Genomic DNA, 25,648 nt, shown 5'->3' with positions numbered 1-25,648 from the left:
GTGAAGGGGAAGGAGGAGAAGTTGGGAAGGAGCTGCCCAGAAGGCTGGCAATCTTTGGGAAATCAAAACTCAGCAGAGTGGGAACTGGGTGAAGGGCTGCACTCTGGGACATGCTGGAGAGCAGCTCAGACCTGACCAGCCCTTCTGGTTTGCTATACCAAGCTATGAGGAAATCCCTGAAAAAAAAAAGCGTTGCTGAGGTCATTTATGATCACAGATTCAGAAGGATTTTGGGAAGCAGACAAAAAACTGACTTGTAAGGGAGGAGACCAAGATCAGTAGATATGGAAGTGGCAGAAAGGAATGCAGAAAATGAAGGCAAAGACAAAAAAAAAAGAAATATTTACAGTCTGTTCACAGCTTTGGATCGGACAAGGTGCTTACACTGAGCTCAAAGCAGTGTTACAGGACTTCCTATAACATTTATCACCCACCCTGCAAAGACCTGGACGTTCCTTTTATTCATATTTAAGACTGAAGGGCTTTATTCTTCACTTTTGAAGGACTAAAAGAATTGTGGCATCCAGAGAGAGGAAAAAGACAAAATAACTGGGTTAGAACAACAAATAAATTAACAACATGCACTGAGGAGAGAACTAGCCAGGATGTTGTTCTGCCATCTGGGAATCTTGAGATTTTTTTAACATTTTCAGATTGCAATGGCAGAGACGGGAGGAGTGCCACTGTGGTTTTGGGATAAGTATTTTTATTTGAAATATGTAAAAACCCACGAGAATAACAAGTGTACTGACTCTCTAGACATTGTGATATTCTGAGGCAAGTGAATGCATCTCCCTGCTTCTCTCTCTGGAGACTTGATCTCCTTCCCAAGTGAATGTTCCCAAAACTGCAGCCCTTCTGGAGAAATCTCAATGTCAACAAATTAACCCTTCTCATCACCAACAGATCTCTTTGTCCCATGCAGCTCTAACCCCAAAAACCAGGTGAGAATTTTTTTTTTAGCATCAGTCATGTAACATGACCACGACCAATCTACTGGCTGGCTTTGACGAGTGCTTTGAGGATAAACCCTGCTTCTTCAACTTCCAAGAGTGAGGGATAAAGGGTGCTCTAAACCCTCATTTTCTCCTTCCTGACAGTCCAGTTGAGCTCATAAAATTCCTTTTTGTTCCTCAAGCTGAGCCTCTCAGGGGTGGCTTTGAGACCTTCCCACAGGACAGCGCCTGAATGTGCCCAGTGGTACCAGCGAGCCCAGTGGCCGCTCCCACACAGGCAGGACTGAGCAGTCAGCAGGACACTGGTCCAGGATGTTGTAAGATTATTTTTTTTCCTGCTTCTGCTGCCTCTCTGCAGGAGAAAAATCACACAGCCTGGCCAAAAGTCTTCATTTCTCACCTACTGTCTGCCCTTTCTATTTTTTCATGCTGTTTGTTCAGCACACTGGAATCAAAATCCTGCTCGGAGGCTTTGGGCACTGGAGTTTCCTGAATTCTTTGAGGAATGCATCACTCAATAAATTACAAAAAAAGAATGACAGTTAAAAAAAGATAACTACTTTTAAATTTGGTAAATGTTTCATGTTCCTAATTCTGACCTGTGTTTTCCAGAATAAACTCTTGAAGATTTTTCAAATGGTTCAAATATTACAGAGTCAAACACTAAGCTGGATTTCATTTCAATTCTGTTCTTTATAGTGGTTAACACCTGAAACAATACCCCTGAATTAAACTAAATATTTTTTCAGGATCAGGAGAATGATTTCTTCATTTAAGTGAGAAGAGCTAGAAAATCTTCAATCTAAACTGATTTTCATCTTTTCAGTTCAAATTTTAGAAAATCTTAGAAGCATTATGTATCATACAATCCTGTTGTGTTCCATATATTTAATAATAATAAAAAACCCACTGGAAAATTAAATGTAGAGGGGATGAATGTTGAGGATTAAGTCCGAATGAAGAAAATAATTTATTGTTCCTCAGTCCACAAATCAGCACCATTCTTTAATAATCCCAGTTCTACTGTAACCTCTTGATGAAAAACTACTTTTGCAGCTATCCCTGGGTACAATTAACCACTTCACCAAAGCTTCCCTCTGACTGGACCTAGTGAAATCCTGACTCTGTCAGTTGGACTCATTTGATGTGAAAATGTTCTTTATGCAAGGAGCAAATTCAGTGAGATGAAAGATTGACAGAAATCCTGCAGCTGCTGACACTTCTGCTTCTCTGCCGATGCCACGGTGCACGTGACACAAATCAGACCTTGCCAGGCAGCTGAGCTCTGCCTCAGAAATTCCTCAGCATCCCAAGAAAGCTGGGATTTGGTTCTTGGCAGGCAGGAAAACTTTGCCAGCTTCCAAGTGGGCTCATTCCTGTGAGCTGCTATTCACTGGTTGGTTGGGTGCATGTGCAAGGTTCTGGAGGAGAACAGGACAGACGAATAAACCTGTGCACACACACAGAGCTCACTAAGACCCTTTCAAGAGGACTTCTTAAAAGGTCACCTGCAGTTCTTCTGGGAAAGGAACGAGCTCTGCTCATAAATGGCAATGGAAACCTCTGTATGTCAGCCCTCACACCACTGCAACACAGCTGCTTTCTTCATCTACAACCCACTCCAAGCCACAGCTGATGGAATTAGCCAGAGCACAGCTTTTAGTTTGCCCCAGTAACAGTGAGTAGCAAGGATGAGCTGTGATTATCCAGCAACATCCAAACTCAGCTCTATGCAGACTCAGGCAGTCACTGGAAGTGTTTGGAGAGGCTGGAAGGAGCTCCAGAACCACCTGACTCTTCCTCAGACACTCAATCTACACAAAACCAAGAAATTCCTTGGTGTATTTCAAGACCCAGGATGATTATTGAGAGGAGGGAAAAAAAAACAAAAACCAGAACACAAGTTCTCTCCTCATTTCCCTTCTTCAGAGAAAGAAAAGCCACTGTTTTCAGCCTCCCACCACAGTGACAGTTTCATCACTCATGTTCTCTGTCAATGTGAAGAGCTCCTGCTCTCCAGGCACAGCAGTCACCCTGTGCTCTGCTTTGTAACAAGGCTCAGGGCAGGAAATGCACATCATCTGTCCATCTGGTGACACCAATGTCCTCTGTACCTCAGTGCCATTTGGCTTTCAGGAGTTTTTCCTCATCAGTGTGGAAGTATCACACCAAGTCACAGTCCCAGTGTTGGCTCTTCAGCTCTCTTCCCCTCACCCAGGTGTGTATATCCACATCCAGACTCTTCATCTCATGTATAAACTACTCTGTTAACTCACCCATGGAGCTGTCACTTCTAAATACGAGGCTGGAGGGTTTCAAATGGCACAATAATTTTTTTTCTCATCTGCTTTTCCTCTCTGAAAAGTGTCCCCCAGTAATCCTGTGTTATTGCAATGACCTTGCAGCATCAAACTTACAAATTACTGGGACTTTTCAGCTTGGTAAGGAATGCAGAACTTTGAGGAAGGTACAAATTTACCCAAGTGGCTTCTGGGCCACAAAACTCAAGGCTCTCCTTCTCAAGCTGCACTGCAAAATTGCTCTCACTGCACATCTCAAATGCAGTGACAACATGACCTTGATCTGGTAGAATATTTAGAATATTTATCTTCCCATTCCAGGTGTGTAAATGCAATTTTCAGAGTGGGAGCACGTTCAGACCACAGGGAACAAGGGAACCACAGCTGCAAGGGATTGAGGACAGCTTAAAGATCTCCACAGACAGCTCCAGAACTGCCATGGATATGTCACATATGGCTGACTTCTCTGCCAGACCACACCCTGGCTCCTCACAATGAATTCCACCCTGCTGCAGGAGTAGACTGCTAAAGAAAACCCCTTCTTAAACTGAGGGCTACACTTTTAATCAAAATCAGGTCCTTTCTGCATCTACTTGAGACCAACACTGAAAGTTCAGAGTTGAAAATTGTTGTATGTGGAGAGGATGATTAGACATAGATACACAGAGATCTTTGTTTCAGCTGATAGACTCGTTTGTTAGAAACAGGAGACATCCTTTATAGCTAGGAATGAAGTATGACTCCACTGAGCAAAGATAAAATTAATAAATGCAGGTCTGTGGTGATGAATCTTCGCAGCTTCATTGATGCTAGAAAATATTTACTGGGGGTATAAAAAGATCCAAGAGTGTAAATAATAAATGGCTTGTAGCCATTTATTACTTATGCTGTCGAATCAATATATTTCAATACAATATCAATATATTTCTTTTTGCACATTAATACACTTGTCATTCTCTACAGCTATAAAACCTGTGTGAGTGAATCATGTTACATGAGACAAACAATGAGACACTGCAGGGAGATTACAAGAACACAAAACACACAAAAGAACCGACCTTGACACACTAATAAACTGCCAGAGCTATTTTTCTTGAAGTGAGCTGTTTTAAATGAATGTACAGAACATCATCTACTGCATAAGAGCACAGCAGCATTCCAGAATAACTCTGATTTTATACAGGGTCAAACTCAGAGTCAGCGCTTCACAGACACACAAAAACACAAAGGAACCCATCTGATATATTTATCTATGCTTGGCAATGGCCTGGTGCTCTGTTTACAGCATAAGCACAAAAGATATCAAAAATAAAGAGGGTTAAGTCCCATCTGAATGAATGATGACCATGAGGATGGTTGTCATTAGTCCCACTCTTTCTATTATGTACAAAGGGACCACTGCCAGAAAGGATGTAAAGATTCAGGGTCTTGTCCTGTTCTCCTCTTCAGCACACATCAGCCACTAAATTCTTTGTGGCTTAATTCAGGATATGCCAAACTTTTGCTCTCCCTGCCTCTCACTCTGCTTTGTTGTGCCTTACACTGCCTGCTGGGAAGATCTGAGTAGTCTTCCCATGCATCATAAGCTGGGAGGATGTACAGAAATAAAAGACACCAAAATGTTCAGAAGCCAATTCCTCATTTCCTCTGGAAACTCACCGGCACTGCACAGTGCCTGATTTTGAAACATCAGGTAGCTCAGAAAGCACAAAGAGAGACAAATAACACATGATCATGCTGCTCAATATTCCAGCTCTAAAAACGACCCAAATCAGATGCCACCGTATCTTAGGTTGCAAATGCAAGATGTGGCAGGGGGTGTGTATTCTATTTGCCAGAATACACAGAGCTGGGACAGTTCTCTGCTGTTCATTGGGCAGTTTTCTTTATCTCTCCCACAGCCAATCCTCCCTCCAGGAGATCTCTGCTGTCCATGGCCACTGAGTGTCCCTGCATGGCTGATCAAATTCCACCATCCCATGGGGAGATGCTGCGCCCAGGGCAGGAGCCAAGCATTCCTGCCTGGATCCAATCTGAGCCTGGAACAGCACAGCAGCCTTTGCCCCCTGCATTCCCAGAGGAGCAGCTTTCTTCTGCCCTGCATTCCCAGAGGGAGAGCAGGCCCATCTCCAGCAGCCCTGGAGCTGCAGAGGAAAACTCCAGCCTTGTGCAGGATCCCTGCTCCAGCAGAAGCACAGCTGGCCCTGCAGGAGGGCTGAGCCACCATGGAATGGCCCTGCTGCCACCACCCTGACACACAGCTCCTCTTCTCACTCTGGCAGTGTTGTTTTGTATTACTGCATTTGTATCTTTAATTTTCCTCTTAAAGAACTGTTATTCCTATTCCCATATCTTCGCCTGAGAGCCCCTTAATTTCAAAATTATAATAATTCAGAAGGAGGGGGTTTACATTTTCCATTTCAAGAGAAGCTCCTGCCTTCCTTAGCAGACACCTGTCTTTTCAAACCAAGACACACCAACAAAACCAGCCTGCTCCAAAATGCCATCATCTAATCAATAGGGTTTCCTAAGCAGCTTTAACAGAAGAAGTAAGAGAATTAACCCTTTGGGGTCTGGGCCCTGCCTTCATGGCCTAGCACACATGATAGTTACAATGTCATGACTCCCAGTTTTAAACCATCCAACTCATATTTGTTTGGGTTTTCTATGAGGAGCACCATCATTCTGGCTTTGTGACCCTGGGCTAGTGCCTTCTGTACTCCTTTGGGCCCAAACCAAGTGGAAAATCGAGGACTTGTAACAGATTGAAACACTGCAGAGTTGCCAGCTCTTAAGATTGCTGTGACCCTCTGCTTTCCATGAGTTATCAAAGCTGCCATTTACAGGCAAGAAGGGTCTGGACACTGATTCCACTGCCTAGAAGTGTGTGACCTGCCTAGATGTGTGTGACCTGCAAGATCTGGGGTACTCCAGCATGTCTGGAATAGCCACATGAGGCTGGCAGAGAAACTCAGGACCTTGGGAAGATCCATCCCTTCTGAAGCAGCAGCCACAAGGCAAACATTTTCCTCAGGCCTCTCAAGTGTTCTGGGACACCTGCAGATATCAGACTGGGCAAAACCTGGGCCTGTCAAAAAAGGGAAGAATCCCATCAGCAGCTTGTCACAGGGAGGCTTTCACTATTATTACAAAGGCTTTAGTCTATGTAGTAGATTTTTATTCCTCTGGTTGATTTAAATCATTCATAAATGTGGGAAACCTCCTAAAACACGAAGAGTAGCACAAGCCTTGTAGAGCAACTAAAGTTTTCCTGACAATTTTCTCCCCTTGGCTGAACTGTTACGTTTACAACACATCTCAGAGAAGAAACAAATTTTGGACGCATATCTTATGGTGTCCCCAGTGCAAATGTTTCCAGAGATGCCAATTAACTGAGGTGTGCAAGCAACAGAAAAAAAATAAGAACTTCTGCAATGAGATTCACCTGATGAGATTGATTTTGTCCTCAGCTCTAGCCATTACCCTGAGTAGATCTTTGCTGTCTATAAGAGGAACCAGCTTGGATTGATGTAAATGTCTGTATTAATCAGATTAATCCCATTCCAGATGCCCTGAACAAAGATCAAATTGTCTGCTGAGCTTTTCCCCACTGGCCCACCTTGTCTCCCTGCAGTGTTTGGCAGCTGTAATCCCCTAACTTTGGGCCTATCATTTCATGGGAGAGCAAACAAAACTATTTGAAATGAAACACATCAGGAATAAATATGAGAAGAAAAATGTCCTGTTAAGACAGGACTATCACAATGCCAGAAGCATTATGTTTAGAGATTTCATGTCTTAGATTTAATGGAATTATTTACCAGAGGAAATCAATACAACACAAACACTGTGTAATAGATTTGCATCTCCCTGCCAGCCACCACTCAGCAAACACCAGAGAAAATGCCTGGAAACGAAGTGGCAGGAATCATGAGCAGAATACTGACTTTGAGAATTGAGACAGTGGTTCTCAAACACATCATTTTCACCAGACAGTGAGGAGGATCCAGTCACACCAGACCCCAGTTGGAATGATTAGGCATGAAAATGGATTATCATAATATTATTATGGCCATGATAACTGAGGAAAAAGAATGTAATAATTGCCTGATCTGTGATTTTTAAACTGCTGCTGCACACGTTTGCAGCCCCAGAAGAACAGGGAGGATGTCAGAACATTAATTCTGTTGCAATAGCTTGTGTCTGGAATCAGTGACCTCACAGAATTTTGGATACCTCCTGGGATAAAAAATCCCTCTCCAGATCTCCTCGCTAGCTTGGCTCACTTTATGTTTTCACCCCCAGGGCCAGTATTTCTGATTCTGCAGCTCAGGGTACTTCAGGTCTTGCACGGTTTAGGGTGTTTGAGAGGTTCACAGAGGCAGAAGGATTCATCTCACCTAATTCCAGCCACCTAAAATTTGGGTGTCTAGACTAAATCAGATTCTCTAACAGTCTCCAGGGAAATGGACACTTTCAGAGAATGATGATTCATTTAATTTGCAGACAAATACCTTCTTCAAATTTGCAACTCTTAGATATTCTACTTAGTAGGACGTTATTCACCCCAAGATATATTTGTACTTTGGAAAGAGCTGTCAACTTCCAACCCATCACATATCTGAGATGGGTATTGGAGTTTTACTTACATGTCAGACAGAAATCGAAAGCTAGGACTTCATGCTGCTTTGAAATACACACATATTTGTTAAAATGCTATGTTTTTATTTGAATTTTAATGATTTTGTATAAAACTTATAGAATCCTGTTACTTTAAATCATACATTTTGAGCCACCTGTAAATTGTCTGTGCCCATTTTATGGCTAAGAACTTTCACAATAAGTATAAATCTTGAAAAACAGTGTAAAGCCTCAAACCCCAAGTTTCTTCAATTCTTATCAAGAAATTGGATACACAGATCTCAATCTGTAACTGGTTCCATCAGCATTGGTTATAGTGGATTTTTACAAAAGCCATGGATCAATCCACAAGAATTCAAAGCAAAACAGCTGAAAACTGAAATAAGCACCAACATTGAAACAGATTTATTTCAGCATAGATGTAAAACATGGGTAAATGTCATCAAGTAGCTGATAGTGGGATAGAGATTTTAATAACAGGTGCAGCAACAAATTAATCCTGGGAAGTGTGGCACTCCCAATCTGCTTGACAGCACAGCTGGGTTTCTTTCCCCAGGATGTGTTAATGTGGTTTTTATTTGGAAAACTGCACGTCTCACCCCAATGAATATTAAAGAATGGGTTTGGGGAAAACATGTAACATTCTGATTAAACATTTTGTCGCTCACATGCTCTCACACTCATTTGCAAAGGCAAGATAGCAACATCTTATTGCTAAGCAAGTGATGCTTCTCTTCTGAACTCACCAAATCTCCTTGTTAACCTTCCAAAATGTCTCACCACCTCTCAGAGTGCCCATCCATGATGTTGCTAACTGCCAGTTATCATAAGCAGATGTCAAAATCTGTGATTGATGCCTGGAAAAAATTATTCTTCAGCATTTCTTCCCTTTCCCAGTTAATAAGATCATCAGAATCATCACTTACAGCAATGTTTTAGGCAACAAGGAGCTGCTCATCACGGCTTTACCTTTGGGGACTACGAAATGAAGGAATAATAATTATTCGTTTTCTTTTGAAGAGATTTTTTTGGCAGTTATTGCATTCTGAATACCAAGAATTACCTTTGTGAGGACCAAGTTCTTGTCATTTTCAATTCCTGTAAAGTTATTAAGTATAAAAACTATTAGTTTATCCCTAAAGTTTATCCCCTTCACGCAAATAGCCCTTTTTAGACAGAAATAATGAAGGAATACCCACGTATTATTTCACTCACAGAATTTCTCAGGTGTTGTGGAATTCCTCTGGATCAAAGGACTAATGTAAGCGAGGTATAAGCCATCCCTAACAGGGCTGGAAGTTCCTACCTCTGAAATATGCTGCAGATATTTCTGCCCCTGGTTTCCAGGCTGGTCTGGCTCTCTGCCAGAGCTCATCCCTTTCCCTCGGCCACTGGAGGGCTCTCCTAATTCTTCATTACTGCAAAGGAAACGTCTGATTGAGGACAGAAACACTGCAAAAAAAAAAACCTGCTTGGAGTTACCTGAATGCAAAATCAGCAGCTATCAAAACAGGAAGAGTTCACTGCTTCATCCAGAGATCTGCATGTGGAAATTTTACTGTCCTGCCTTTGGCAGCAGAAAGTGTTGCTACATTAAGAGATTAATTTCCCTGAAGAGAAAACTTCCTTTTCCATACACATTTATGAACTTCACAACAGATTATGGGTTTAAGATGGCCAGCAGTGCTTGTCTTCATCACCCATTCCTCCCCACGCTGCATCGCTTCACTCTGAAATCACAACTCAATTCCTTTTCCAGCTAAGTATGATTTCAGCCTTCTGCCAGCTCATTTCCAACTTATTTCCCACCCCAATACCAATTTCCCAGGCTGGTTCAATTTGCTCTTGATGGATCAATCATCAAACATCAGACCATTGCCAAGTGAAAATTTCTGATTGTTTCTTTTCCCCCTGCTTCTTCTGGATGAAATGGGCTGAGTTAGTTAAACCTAAATTGTTTTGTGGAAACAGAATGATTTTTTCTATCTTTTCTTAAGGCCATATTGAGAACCAGAATAAAAGAGAAGTAGCTTTGATCACCCCAGGATAATAATTTGGGATGAACTTTGCCTCCATCTCTGTTACTCACTGCTCCCCTAAACTCTTGGGTATATCCTGAATCAAAATCAATTTTTTCCCCACCAGCCAGAGAGCGATGTGGATTTTAACATTATCCAGGTACTAGTTCTCTGAGTTAGCTTGAATATTTTTAATTCTAACTGAGACACAAGCCAGCCAGCCCATCAGGCATGGCAGAAAAGACTTTATTTTCCATGAATTAGAAGTAGCTTTGAATAAAGAGCCCTGGCTGTGGTCATTTTATCCCAAATCCTTTGAGACAGCCTAACACAGACAGAAAAAAATACCAGTGATAATGGACAAATGGATTTTCTTGGCCTTTGCTTCTGTCTTTGAATATAAAATTAGCTAGAGTTGGGCTGAAACATCCTAGGGGTCATTTAAATTACACCTTAATTATTTAGTCCGAATTGTACTGGATTTTTAACTTGCCAGGTGACAGAAAATGTAGACAGAAGAACAAAGGTGTAAAATTTTGAGCAGGAATTTCCATCAGTTTCCTAGATTTTTTTGAAATCTGCAGCTTCCCAAATGAAATAAACGGTTGGGATCCTTAAATCTTAGATGTTGACAAGTGTTCAAGGCCAGGCTGAACCTGTTGGAGACCTGTTCCAACACTTGCAGTTTCCTAGAAGTGGAGTCTGAGGTGTCTGACTTAGCTGTGGTTGTCTACATTAAGTATATTGAACTTTTTAAAGCCTTCTCCACCTCTATGTTTTATTTTAGATATTTTTATTTATTTGTATATTTGATTTATTTGTACACATTATTATTATTATTATTATTATTATTATTATTATTATTACTATTATTATTACTATTACTATTATTATTACTATTATTATTACAGTTGTTGCTATTTTGGCATTGAAACTAAATGAACTTTAAAGTCTCTTGCAATCCATTCTATGATTATGAGCAAAAGTTACTTCTCCAACACAGTCCTGTGATTTTAACATTAAAATTCCACTCTCCAAAGAAATCAATAGCTGAGTGTTCCCCCACACCAAGAAAGCCATGGATTTAAAATTGATTGCTTTATGGAGACAAAAGAAGGGCCAAATTTACCCTCTTCACATTAAAAAAAAAATCATCATCTTATAAGAAGCTTCTTATATAAAAATAAGCAATTTATGGTTTTTAGAAGAAAACACCACCCCTCTTCAGCAGAATTACACTGAATTTTATGGATTGTGCTCCCTAGAAGTCTTTGCTGGAGGCAAAACCTGCAGAAAATATAAACTAAGCAGCCCATAAAAAATTGATGGATGGGCACTACTCATGCCAGCACTCCTGTGAGCTGCAGCTGATGTGGCTGGGATCATTTGTCTCAGTTTATGGTTTGCAGAGGAGCTGTCAGGGCAGAGAAGTCTCCAGATTCCCTTTAAAGTCAAGAGGGATCCACTCTGTGAAGTCAGTGGATTCTCTGGGACAATTTCTGTCACCATAAAGGAGACACTTAAATTGGATCAGATAAATTGTCTTCTAAAAGTGCCTCTTCCTCACCATTAACAATAAAAACAAAACAACCTGGGCTGACCTGCTCCTGGGACATGTCTGTGCTAAAAATGTCCAGACTGGGGACACGAATTCCATCTGTAGGGAAAATAAAACTGAAATCAGACCTGGAAGATCTTTCCTGTAACAACAGCTTCACTTTGAGCAGAGTTGAATGCTTCCACTGAGGCTTTGCTTTGGCTTTTGTTTTTGTACAATTTTCCGTGATGATTTTATTTTGGCTGTGTAGGAATCCTGTTCCTAGCCATGATGTCCTGTGTCCAGCTTGGGGTCCTCAGCACAGGAAGGACATGGAGCTGTTGCAATGAGAGCAGAGGTGGCACCAGGGTGATCAGAGGGATGGAGCAGCTCTGCTGGGAGGAAAGGCTGGGAGAATTGTGTTTGTTCAGCCTGGAGAGGAGAAGCTTTGGGGTGACCCAGTTGTGGCCTTCCTGTGCCTGAAGGAGTCAACAAGAAAGATGGAGAGAGACTCTTTACAAGGGCTGGAGTGGCAGGACAAGGGGGAATGGCTTCCCACTGCCAGAGAGCAGCTTTAGATTGGATCTTAGGAAAAAAATCTTCCCTGCGAGGGTGGGAACCTGGCACAGGGTGCCCAGAGCAGCTGGGGCTGCCCCTGGATCCCTGGAACTGTCCAAGGCCAGGATGGACAAGGCTTGGAGCAACTTGGGGTGGTGGAAGGTGTCCCTGCCCATGGCAGGGGGAGAACTAAATTGTCTTTAAGATCCTTTTCAACCCAAAAGATTCTAGGACTCTACAATTTGTTTTTACCAACCAATAATCACTTTTTCCTCCAACTACGAGGAAAGTGAAGAAATAATTAGAAATTATAAGCTGTATCCTGCAACTGCACCTGCTGACTTCACAAATCCATATTGTGTGTTGAAGCATGGGGGAGGCTGTAACAAACAACCAGCTAAGCAACAGCACTAAACCATCTCATTTTGCCCCATTTTCTGGACCCAGTAGGAGTTGAACTGCTCAGGACCAAGAACTCAACATCACCAGGTTCCTACAAAGCACTCAAAAAATACCCAGCTACTGCAAAGTGCTGATTTGGGGGATTTTCTGCTGAGTATCTTCCATTTGCATAACAAAGAGATTTTAATTTTTCAGCATTTACACTTGTACTTTTAATACAGCCCATCAGTTTGGGACTGATGTAATTTTAAGAGCAGCAGTTAAGAGAAGAAAAATCTCATTGAAGCACATCCTTTCCAGAATAAATACAGAGGGAAGGAAGGAGGCAAACAAGCAACTCTAAACTCTTACTGTTTAAAGGATAAAATTCTCCTCCATTCTGATTATGTTGAGATCTGCAGTGTTTATCCCAAGAGACATGCTGATCTGGTTTAGCTTCTAGATCCTTTCCTAATGAGAAAATGAATCCTAACAATAAAAGTATGATTTATAACCACGAGACAGATTTGGAGTTTCCATCTCTGAGATTAGAAGTGCCCCAGAAAATGAGAACTCGTTGGTCTCCTAAAAGCCTTCATTAATGGGCTGAAACAGTAAAAACAAAGGAAAAACTATTAAAATAGAAAGCAGCTGGGAATCTGTGAATGTAGAGTTTGCATGGCTTTGCAAAGAACCAGGTATAGAAAATTAAGTTTTCCAAGAAGAGCTGATAACCTTCCAGCAAGGAATACAAATGCCTTCATGAATCAATTTATTTTAGCCTGTGATTTGCTCCTAGCAGGAGCCATCCCTCTGGAGATGCCTCTTTCTGTACACTGACTGTAAATCAGCAAAGACCAGTGGCTGGTTCAGAGGCAGGCAGACACTTGGGTGACCTGGCCCTCTCCAGGAAGACAAAATACTGAGGTTGAAGAATGAACAGGCCAGAAACAGACTCTGCATCTTTTTTATCCTTCTTCCCTTGCCTTTGGACATGATGTGTCCTCCTCTCCCAGCTGCAGCAACACAACCAACCCTCCTTGGCTTTAGCACCTGACTCAAATTGTCCCTCTTGCTACTGACAAAATGTTTTTTGAAAAGTCTTCAAATAATTCTGTCTGCACTTTAACAACCACGCCAGTTCTAAGGAGCCAAAAGTCTGAACAGCCCCTTCCTTTACGTTTCTGAACTACATCATCTGCACCACAGTGTGCTGATGACTTGAAAAATGGTGTTATTTCAGCATTAAAGCAGATTCCTTCATTATGAATCACCAAAAATGGTCTTCAGTGGCACACAAACTGTGGAAGCAGAAGCCCACAGCAATGGAAAACAAATGTTATATGCTAAGTAGCAAGTGATAGGACAAGAGGAAATGGCCTCCAGCTCCACCAGGGGAGGTTTAGATTGGATATTAGGGAAAAAAATCCTCATCAATAGGGCTGCAAGCATTGAGCCAGCATGCCCAGGGAAGAGTGGAGTCGCTCTGTAGATGTGGCACTTGGGGACATTGTTGAGTGCTGGGCTTGGAAGCGCTGGATTTATGGCTAGACTTGATGATTGTAAAGGTCTTTTCCACACAAATGATTCCAATGATTCCAGGATCATTTTTCAAAATGAACTTGCTGCTTTCCCTAATTGAACCCCTGTTGCTCTGAGCAGCAATTTCCTTGGATATTTACTATTCAGTTTATTGGAGAAACACACAAAAAATGCAAGCCAAGGGGTGCAGAATGTTGATGATACCTTAATTGCACTAAAAGGAATGTAAGCAGAGAATAGGAGGATAAAAATGAGGGGCAGAATTATTCTCTTCTAATTTTAGACATCCATGGTGAAGAGTGAGTTTTATCTTCATTATATTAAACTGTAGAAATCTCTGCATTTACTCAGACAAGCCTCTAACTTTCTAATCATTTTCTAATCCTTTTCTGATTAGACATAATGGGAAGAAATTGGTTTAAAGGACATTTTTTCCTTTATGGATTTAATATGATTTTTTTTTTAATACATGGGTTTTCCAAGTTTGTAAAATTTTTTCCCTTGTTAAAGGAAAATATTTACAGTTACGGAAATCAAGATTTTTTTTTTTAATTTCTAGCAGTAATTGTTGAAAATGAAACACATTCCTAAATCTGCATGATTTGGAGTTTCCTAAAGGTAAAATTCAGTTTACTCTCACTTAGGCAATGACTAGCAACCAGAACTATTAAACTTTTAAGCAGATGTTTTAAAGTTTGTTTTTACCTATGGGAAATTTTATATTATCATTGCCATCGTGTTGGAAATTCCTAACCAGAAAGGAACAGCAAACACTCCGGCTTGTTCAAAAATTGTATTTTCTCCTTGGGAATCCCTCAGTACATCAGGGGAACTAAAAGAAAATTTTTCTTGGAATATCCCGTGGCAGCTGCTTCTCCATGAACTATTAAACCCCCGAGCTTGCAGAAATGGCAGCAGGAGAAGAAAACCATAAAAAGTCCCAGATACCCATCCATCCCTGGATTTTCAGAGCAAATCCAGCTCTAGATCCTGCTCCACCTCATCTCCACCACCCCCAACAGCCCAGCTGGCTCTGTAAGATGAGTAAGGACTGGTGGGGACACCTAAAAATGTGCAACAAGATGCAGAGGAGGACCTGAGGGTCCAAAGAGGAAGATGGTGAGAGATGGGTGTCTTACATCTCAGGAACTTGTGAAGGAGCAGGAAGGAAGAGGAAAAAGAGTACAGGCAAAGTCTGGGGAAGAGGGGAAAGACTCACACTCAGCTGTGCCCCAAGTGCTCAGCCCCTCCCCAGCCAGTGAAATTCCCAAATGAGCACTGAATCTTTACTGTATCAGGAACAGAGTATAGAAGGTGAAGGAAAACATTGACTCAGACAGCACTGACACGAGGAGAAATAAAAAAAAGAGTTTTGGAATGAAGCACTTCTACTGCTTATTCATGGACAGCCTGAGAAATTCCAGGAGAAGAAGTGCTGGATAGACCAAAGGCTGTCATGGTAACAAGGTTAGCAGCACTTCTGTCACACCTTAAACCCTGTAACTGCGTGTGCTGAGGTGTTTGGGCAAATTCTCTTTGAGGTAAATCCCAGAGCTGACCCCTCCTAGGCTTTGGGCCAGAATATTCTGCAATATTCAGTGAGGTCTGCCCGGACCAAAGTGACTCAAGAGCTTGCTTTAACTCACTTGGACTGTGTTTCAATTTCCTTGTCAGGTTTGATCACGTGTTTGAGACTTTCCAGCTACTGCTCAGATCACACAAAGGCTGGATGTGATCAGGTAAGGCTTTTGCCTTGCCCACATCCTTATCCTGCCCCATGACAGCCTTGACCACTTCCCTATCCTCTCCCATGACAGCCTTGCCCACCTCGTCTATCAATTAATTAAGCAAATATATTTACCCTATAAACACACCCATAGCATCCCAAATTAACATTTCCATATCAATAACCAGCTGTATCCATGGCACAGATGTTTTTCAAATGCTGATCACCTTCCCCATGCTCCATAAAACCTTTTAAATACCATCTTTTGTGGGGCATAAGGTGTTTCTGCAGCACAAAACACACCAACCACTGTCAGTGTCATAACATTTATATCCTATTTTCCCCACATCAAAATATGTTAAGTGGCAGGTTTCATACAGGAAGAGAGTGGTTGTTAGAGCACAGGGCAGAGGGAGGAATTTCAAACCCAGCTCCAGCTAATGCTGGGATGTTGGACAATTTATCTCCACTGCCCTTACTCAAGCTTTTAGCAGTCACTGCATTATTCATTGTGAACACCTCAGCACTCCCTTCTCCAGAGTTATTACTTCTGTTCCCTGGAACTTTAAACTTGCCACCAAAAATTCAAATGGAATCCATTCTTTTAGCGTGGATTGTAACTATGAGCTTCACCTCTGAGGAGGATCAAATGAAGATACCAACACTTGAGAGACTCAGCTAAAAGCAAGAGTAGTTGCACCCATCAATTAGAAAGCTCTCAGGTTGTGTGTGGGCTTGCCAGGCTACCAGGGAATGTTTAAAACTTTTGCAATGCAAAAATGTCAGCTGCTTGCTTTTAATTGCTCTGGGTTCAGTCCCAACCAAGTACTGCAGGCAGCCTGCAGAGCAAGAACGCCTCAAGTTCTGATATTCCTCTGGCGGCTGCCTTTGAATTCTTGGCAAATAATTTCATTTTTCATCTTTCACCATACATAGAACAGAGGTAAAAATATCCACCCCTCATCTTCCACGGATTCTGCTTTTCTGCTACGAGTTTTTTAAGTTTTAATTTATACAAAGTTAACCAGAACAAAGGATTTCTGTTTATTGTAACACTGGAAGGAAGAAGTAACTGCAAAATTGTGGACTTCACATAATACACAACAGTCAGGCCTCCTGGAATGAGATAAAGAGTGACAAAGTGCTCTGAAATCTGCAATGCAGATCAAAAATCAAGTATTCTTTGCTTGTTCCATCTGTGGACTATGGGACTGCAGAAAAGCAAGGTTACAGGTACCATGTAATGCTGCATAGATTTTTCCTTTACTGTGTGTTTTTTCCCATCAAACAGACATGTTTATTTCATTGTCTTTTGGATGTTGATAAAATTCTGATGATTTTAACAGAAAAATAGAAGACATAACAATTTTTACTGTGCATGTTTCAAGTGCTGCCCCTGAGCTCTCTGTCTCCCTGCTGAAAATGGTCATAAAATTTATCCTCCAGGTAGGGGAAATAATAGCCAAAAATTTAATAACATGGATGGCTACATTATTTTTCACTGTCATCATGTAAAAAAGAACTCCTTTTTCAAAAAGTACATCTACTGGGTGAATTTCTGTATTACTTATATCAGAGATTTGTAGCAGAACAAGTATTTTACAGCAACCTAAAAAAAAAAAAACAACTGTATTTTTTCTGCTAATAAGAATTTTACATTTGGATCTGAGAAGGTTTCATAAGAAATTAAATAAAAGAAGACCAGTAATCCATCAAAAGAATGTGGGAGAACAGCAGCCACATCTGAGTGAACTGGGCACTCACCCAAGCAGAAGTGATAAACACTTTAGGTGGCAACAGTGGCATTGAACTAGCATTTCCCTCCTCTGAAAATCAAGACTTTTAAACCCTCTAGGAGTAACGGGGGAAAAAAAATTGGTGAGCATCCTGCATAAATAAATGTGTAAATTGAGTTTATTTATCCATGAAGAAAATGGAGATCTGTGCAAAGTTTAAAATTAACTCAAACAAGAGAATAGATACATTTTTTCTGCAGCGAAGACAGCAAAAAATACTGATCATACTCCTAAATCCTAGAACTGAGTTTACCCAGTGGTAAGGACAGTTTCAGCATAATGATACTTTTGATTAATAAAATAATCAGCTACTGATATATACTTATATGTGTACATTTTTATACATGTATAGGTATAGGTATATTTAATAACTCACAATGAATTTCTCAGATAAGAAGTTCCCCATCTTAGTCAGAAACCTTGTGTTTAGCTGATACAAATTTCAGAGCTGTTGCCCAGTGAGGTATGGCTCCCCACTGAGGATTCATCTAAAGATTTCACACCCATGTCCACAGGGATGAACTCACCAGCACTCTCCTTGAACAGATTAACAGCAAAACTGCAAATACATCTCACTTCTGATATTAACTCTTTCCCCTTTATTTACACAGAAGGCAGTGAGTAATAGTCTCCCACCTGCTGTGGAATTACCTCAGGGATACTTTCAAAGAAAGAGCAGGTTCTTAGGGGAATGATTAATTTCCTGTAACTCTGGATATTGCAAAGTAGGCATCTACAGCTGAGCAGGCCTTAGGCTGCCTTTAAACTCAATAAATAAAAAAAACCCCAGGATTGTTCAAAAATACCAGAGCAGCCCTTTTGGTTCTGCCTGAGGCTCTACCTACTACATCTTCCAGTCTCCAGCAGTGGATATTTAGGGAACAACACGGAGACAAGAGATAAATGAACACTCTCCCAGCTCCCATGTTCATCCCGGAGGATTTCCTGATACAGGACCAGGTTTCTCTGGCAGGGTAATAACTCCCTGTGTATTTCACAGTGACAGCAGGCAAGAGATCAGCTTCTAAATGCTTGGCCTGATGTACCAGGGATATCTGCACAAGGTGGAGAGTCCAGAAGGTGAGCAGGGAGCCTTGAAATCAGACTCCTGTTCTACATCAGTGGAGCTGAGACCACCCAGCATTTTATACCCTTAGCAATCTGTTTCTCATTTGTGTCACCTCTTAGCTACTGGTATGTGCAACTTGAAATATCTGCATCCATAAACAACCCTTTTGTCTGACCATTTATGCACAGCAGTAGCATGACAAAGAGAATGAATCTGCTACAGAAAAAGATGCACAGGGCATGAAGTGTTGAACAGTTCAAGTCCGAGTGGCTTACATAAACCATGTTAACATTTTCCATTATCTCTTTCTTATACAGCCAGTGTCCACCCTCTGACAGTTTAACAAGTAAGATGAATGCCTGGAGGGGAAAAAAATAACCCTTCTAGTTCTTATTTGGTAATGGAATAAGAAAGCTGAGCAATGTAGAGCTGGAGCTTTACAGGATGCTTTGCACTTTGACAAGCTTTAGTGCTTAACTATTATTTTTTTATACATGGGACACTGGGCTGCCCAGGGAAGTGGCTGAGTCACCAGCCTGAAGGTATTTAAAAGGTATAGATGTGGCACTTGGGGACAGGGTTTAGTGGTGGACTGGGCAGAGCTGGGTTAAGGGCTGGACTCAGTGATTTTAAAGCTCTTAGACAATTCTGTTGTTCTGTGGTTCTATGACTATAGAATAAGATGTTCCTATCTCAGGGCTGGCCAAGGCCAATTAATTCCCTGCACAACAGAGTTTATTCATCAAAGCTGAACCAAGTGATGCAACTCAAGAGTTAAACAAGGAGCTGCCAGCTACAACTTTACAGCAGATGATTTCTTCAAGCTGAATCGCTGATCCATTTTCTGTGTTCAAATTCTAGTCCAGGGTAAGCCTGAACAGCACCTGCAATTATGAAGCATCCTTTCCCTTTCTCTTCCTCAAAGCAGCCACTGCTGGATCCTCCAACAGCTTTGGGCACATCTTGAACACACCAAGAACAGAGGATGGAAGGTCACCCTCTTCTTCTGCTGTCATTAGTTGGTACTGAAGGAAGGCAGCACTGGCAGGCACAATTTTATGCACAGAGGCCTAAGACACACAGAGTTTACCCTCTCAGGGAAATGGATGGAGCTCAGCCTCACCTTGGTTGGGCTTTGTGGTGAATTTGGCTCTGAGTGTGGTCAGGACACCCCTCCAAAAGAAGCTGGAAACATTGGCTTTGTCCAAAGCCGGGAGAAAAAGGTGAGACCACAAGTGCATGTCAGCAAGAGCACGTCCAGAGGTTCACTGCTAACCTGGAGAGTCAACTCAGTCATGGATTCATGGGTGTTGGACAAAGCTCTTTTCTGACCCAGAACATCACAATCATGTCAGAAGCCAACTATTTCTTAATTACAATACACTACAAGCATTTCTTGGTCTATCAGCTTTTGCCACACCATGTTGTAAATGCCTTAAAGCTAATTATCTGAAATTACCTCTCATGGGTCCTATTACAATGCATCTTTCCCAGTTCTATATCTCCAAAGTATCCAGTCTTATTTGCAAGGCCACCCTTTGAATTTGTCTCTAGTTCAATTTCTCTCTCAGCAATGTCTGTTCTATTCCAGGGCATTTCTAAGTCATCATTTCTCATCTCAAGGTTTGCACACAGATGCACACACTGTGGGAACCTTCTGTCAGGCTTGGAGAATTCTCTATAAATCCATTTCCCACAATTGGGCACGAGACTGAAATCAGAAACAACAACCAAAAAATGCCAATCCACCCAACCTCTCCCATTTTCTAATAATAGTGATCCTGCAGCTCTGCAGATGTTGGACATCCACTGAACCACCCATCCTTCAGAACAGTGCCCTCTGTAGTAGCACTCTGGTGGGTTTACTCTTAGATTGGCCAAGGTGTTATTTTAACCCTTGAAGAGCTCATCACCCCCCAAACCCACAGAGAAATGCTGATTTAAAGGACAGGGAATGTTTCCATTTAGGAGCAGACACAGTGAGACGATTCTGTGTCAACAGAAAAGGCACTCAATCTGTTCTGTGGAACTCGACAAAATGAGAAGTTCTACAGTGTGTATTATTATCTATCAGGTGTGCAAAAAATGCTATCTAGTTTAGAAACCACTTTCAGCAAACTGTGCTTATTGTACCGACCGTATAAATTCAAATATTTGGTATATTTGATGGAGTGGGGCATTGTAAGTCATTACTGAGGGGCTGCTGGGAATGCACCAGACAGAAGTGACAGAGCCAGGACTGAGGTGTGCCACTCTTCTGAAATATGAAAAAACCTCAGCAGTGTCTGTTCCCAGGGTCTTTACATTCCTGTGTAATGTAAAATCAGAAGGAAGATTACTTCTTTTGGTGCTTTTACTGAGGTTCTGCAAAAACACTTTTCCATGGGCTCAAGACACTGGGGCAACTTCTTACTGAAACATGTTCCATACTGTGCATTTTACAGCCTCCTTTACTCAGCTTAGAGATTTATTGGTTTAGATTTGGAAGAACTCATCAGCCTCTGGACACCTAGGATAAAAGTGGGAACCTTTAGATGTGTTTACCTATCTCATCCATAAACCATTTACCCAACAAATAAAACCCCAAACCCCTCATAAATATTTTGTTTCTACAGCAAATGTAGAAATCAGATGCAGTGCTTAGGGACATGGTTTGGTGGTGGACCTGGCAGTGTTGTATTAATGCTTGGACTGGATGATCCTAAGGGCCTTTTCCAACCTAAATCACAGAATAATTTGATTTGGAATGGACCCACAAGGATTATCAAGTCCAACTCTTAAGTGAATGGGCCATACAAACCCACAACCTTGGCATTATTAATTTTTTCTCTTACTCTAAATAATCCTCTCTAGTGGACCACAAAACTTGTTGGACTGTCTACAGTTTCCTAATACACAAAGGACTTCCATACCCTCAGTTTGGAACTGTACCAAACTTGAAAAAATGCAACTTTTTAAATTATAAGGCCAGTAATACAAATTGTTCAACAACACCCAGCACTGTCAACTTTATTTTGGGAAGCACAAGCAAGCAGAGCTAGACTGCCTGGTATGTCATTTGGGGCAGCGGGAAAGTAAACCAACATCATCACCTCTATTTAAATAGTGCTGTTGCAACATCTGAAAATAGGAAGCACTGGGAAGGTTGCTGGTGCCCAGCTGGAGTGGTGATGGTGCAAACATTGATGGCTGAGGTTATCTTTCTGCCTAGGAGCAGTGACTGGGTGCTGTGGCTGTGACCCTGTCCCCCAGGCAGCTGCAGGAGCAGCGTGGGGAGCTGCAGCCAGCAGGCTGACGCCAAGGGAGTGAAAGCATCTGTGAAAATAAATCACCCATCCAAGGCTCATTCTAAATGGGACTGCTCATTGATGTGGCCTGCTGGGAAAATCAGGAGGGAAGCAGTGAGAATTGCTGCCATACCATTACTCTGGAGGGATATTTAGGGATGTAATGATGCCAGATCTTCTGTTTCCAGGAAATAGAACAGTGTGATGTACAGAAATAAATAACCCCTGGAGCAGAGAGGGGCTCACCTTTGCAGTTCGGGATGGAAAGTAAATTATAAAATACGCTTGTGTGTCATAAAACTTTCATCCACTAAAAGGATCATTGATTGAAGAATGATTGAAATTGATTATTTAAAACTAACAGGCCAGCCAAGAACAACACTATTCATACATTCCCAATTCTGGGAGGAGTCTCTAGAATAAAACACTGTCCCAGCAACTGGGAAAATGATGGCAAACTCCAAGTGATGTCAGGTTAGCTGGAGACTTGATGAGCATCTTTGGTAAGTCATGGATCCATCCCTGGATACATTCCTCCCATATCCACCGACACTTTCATAAAACCACAGCTTCCCCAGAGACTTGGAAAACACAGGAAACAACAACACAGGAGTAGTGTAAGCCTGGATTTGTAAGGTGGAATCCTGCACCACTCAGAATCAGGATGGTTCCACTACAAAGTGACCAGAGTGAGGGCAAGGAACCAACCCCCAGCTCAAGAGGATCCAGTCACCAGGAGGAACAAATCATTTTTCCTTTCAGTGCAATCCCAGGACTTCTTGAAATGAAATGCATGACATCTGATTTACTGCCTCTCCTTTACTGGATTGTCTGAACACACTTAAACACCATAAATGCAAACTGCAACCTTCAAACTGACTGAAAGGGAAGAAAGAGAAGAAAAACAGAGAATATAATTTGTATACTGATAAGGCACAGTAGCATTGGCCATCCACATGCTGGTTGTTTTGGTGGTTTTTTTGGACAAAATTCCTGTTTTGTAAGATGAATTGTGTTTTGACAAGGTCTTAAAGATTGTGTGGTCAAATGTGTCAGTGGAACAAATAGGGGGATCAAAAGATTTCCATGCAGATCAAAATTAAATAGGATCAGATGCAAGCTGAGACTTGCAGTCTCCTGTGGAAACACGTTAGATGGGAAAGGCAAGGGATGTGAAGGGCATAATGCAAAAACATTCCACAATGCATGGAATATCAGTGTGAACTGACCTCTGTCCTCTAAGCTCCTATAAAAATTCAAGCTGTAACTCAGTGCCTGTATCACACAGATATATAGAATTATTGCCACCTGCTCATCCCAGATATCACTGTAGTTCTAGTCAAACCAGACCAGGAAATTACAACATCAGAAACATCTTAACCTGAGTCCTCTAAAAAAAACCCTGCCATTTCAACCAATTCCTCTTATATATGAAAGCAAAGTAATAATTAAATACAATTTTTTTCTTCAGGTTCACAAACACAAAGACACTTCCCATCTGGTGTGGAGCATTTCCCCCACGACCCAGATCTCTTCTGGATTGTTCTGCAATCCCCAGGAATTCCTGCTAGGCCATGGTCTTTGTGAAATGAGTTTGGTGAAGTGTCCCTTGACCCCATTCCAAGGACTTTTGTGTGTCCAGGGTGGGAGCAGAGACCATGGGTAGGGAGTGACAGTGGGAATATCCAGTCATTCCTTGACAGCCTTGGAACACTCCTTACCTTCCATTATTACTGGAATTTTAAAAATGACAGTAATTACCTACCCAGATTGTGGCCAGGGTGGAAACTTAGGTACCTACAGAAAGTGTAGTATGAATGTTGCCATCTTAGCTCTGTGACTGACTGTTGTAGTTGTAGTAAATTCTACTGACAGCCTCTGCAAATGTTAAATTAGTCAGTGATTAGGAACTGCTAAAAATCTTATAATCCACTGTTGGTTTTTGGTTTCTTTTCTGCCTCTGTTAAGGTTGGGATTGAAGCTCTCGAGACGATATTTCATGTTTAGACTTAGATGTTTATTGTTTCTTATCTATATTACAGTCTTACAAGGCATGAATTTTGCAGTATTTCACTAATAAGGTACAAAATGGCTAACTATTTTTCTTTACAAGGTCTTTTAAGGCTAAACTATCTAATTAAGAAATGACACTGAAATTATTTTTACTTTTAACCTAATAACTAACCACACATGTCCTGCAATGCAGACTTCTCTGTCTAATTACAAAATACCACCCAAACCCATGAAGAAGAAGGTGATGAAGGACCAGCTACTGCCTTAAAACTTCTATCTTGTGTCACATATATTACTATATTCTAAAACTTTTAGCTCTTAATTTCCCACCCTGTGATATCACACACTTCTATTCAAACTCCACCCCCACAATCCCAGTTCTGTCATTCCATTTTGGAAGCTTCTCCACGGCCTCAGATCAATGCAGTGTTCTCTTGAGGGTCAGTGTCTGTCAGCACAGAAAGCCTGAAATTCTCAGTATCCAGGGTTCCAACAATCCACCTAAAAACTGTGAACAAACCTCAGACTGCTGCTGGTTCAGAAGCCATGTAAAAACTCTGTGGTAAGTTGGTGTTTTTACAACATCCTATTAAGATCCCCCTTTACTGGGATACATTTGATGGTGGTGCTTTAGGTGATGCTAATTAATTGCATGTGTAATCCTTTACATATAAACCACTGACCAGGTCTGGGACTAAGATTGGACTGAGCTGCAGCTCACCTAAGCTCTGTAAGGAGTTTAAGCAAGGGAGGTCAAGTCTAACCCTCATGACTCAGCAGAAGGGTCCCTTTTACCCTTTTGAATTTTTCATCTCTCTGTAAATAATTCTATCTCAATTCTAACTTGATTTTCCTCTGTCTGATTAATCCACGTAAAAAGTGACAGAGTGGACCTTGACACTGAACTTTGCTAACTCACACTTTTACAAATTCATGCTAAACCTACTTCTGCTAATGGCTTTGATGATGATGCTGTAATGACCTAAACCACTCATTGACAACATCATCCCGCTGAGGAGCTGAATCCAAGCAATCCTGAAAAAATCCATCTTGGGATTTTTCAAGGAAAAAATGCCCAAAAGAGAAAATGAGTTATGTTGCTTTCCAACTCCGAAAAAGTATTTCTTGGTTTAAATTGTTTCAGAATGAATTTACAATGTCATTCCCTCAGCCATTCTGTGAAATTACCCATGCATTACATTCTCAAAAGCATTTTATGCCATCTGTTTGGGATACTTAGTGCGAACATATTTGGGGGTGAAATTAGTAATTATAAGAGGAGGAAATTAACATATTGGACTAATTAACAGCATCTTCTGGAAAAGAAACAGGGAAGATAACGAATTACAAAGCTTAATGTATACTGTTCTCCCAGCTAAATAAAGATTGTTCAATATGGCTCTCCTTGGGTTTCTTTTCTTGATTTTTTTTCCCCTTCTAGAATATATCTGCACTATGTCAAAGAACAGGAGCCAGAGAAAAGACTCAGACACTGCAGGCTCTGTGGTCTGGTTCTCTCCATCCACGCTGCTGAATAGAGGTCACCAGTGTTCCCATGTGACACATCCTTGTCATGATCAGGTTCAAAACGACGGCTGCAACACAGCTCACCTCATTTTGGACACTGAAATATTACAGCAGACTCAGTTACAGAAGCTCATTATGCTTGGACCCCAATAAAGAAAAAGCATTTCGTTTCTGCTCCATTTTAGGTTTTAATTTAGGATTAAATCATGCTTTGGTCTTTAACTGTACCAACAGAGCTCTAGTGACCATGAAGAGGTGGTGATTATATTGCAGACCTCCATTTTTAATGAGGAAGCT

At 41.4% G+C, this 25,648-nt stretch overlaps 1 protein-coding gene across 1 annotated transcript in view; it reads right to left on the bottom strand.

The window, feature by feature from the left end:
- CRHR2 (corticotropin releasing hormone receptor 2) overlaps positions 1-25,648 on the bottom strand; it is a 146,798-nt gene that overhangs the window by 104,934 nt on the left and 16,216 nt on the right. The window lies entirely within an intron of this gene.

The sequence above is a fragment of the Motacilla alba genome, chromosome 2, assembly GCF_015832195.1.
Source record: "Motacilla alba alba isolate MOTALB_02 chromosome 2, Motacilla_alba_V1.0_pri, whole genome shotgun sequence".
Taxonomy (NCBI): Eukaryota; Metazoa; Chordata; class Aves; order Passeriformes; family Motacillidae; genus Motacilla; species Motacilla alba.
Note: the sequence above shows the minus strand (reverse complement) of the source record. Positions and strands in the feature narration are given on the sequence as shown.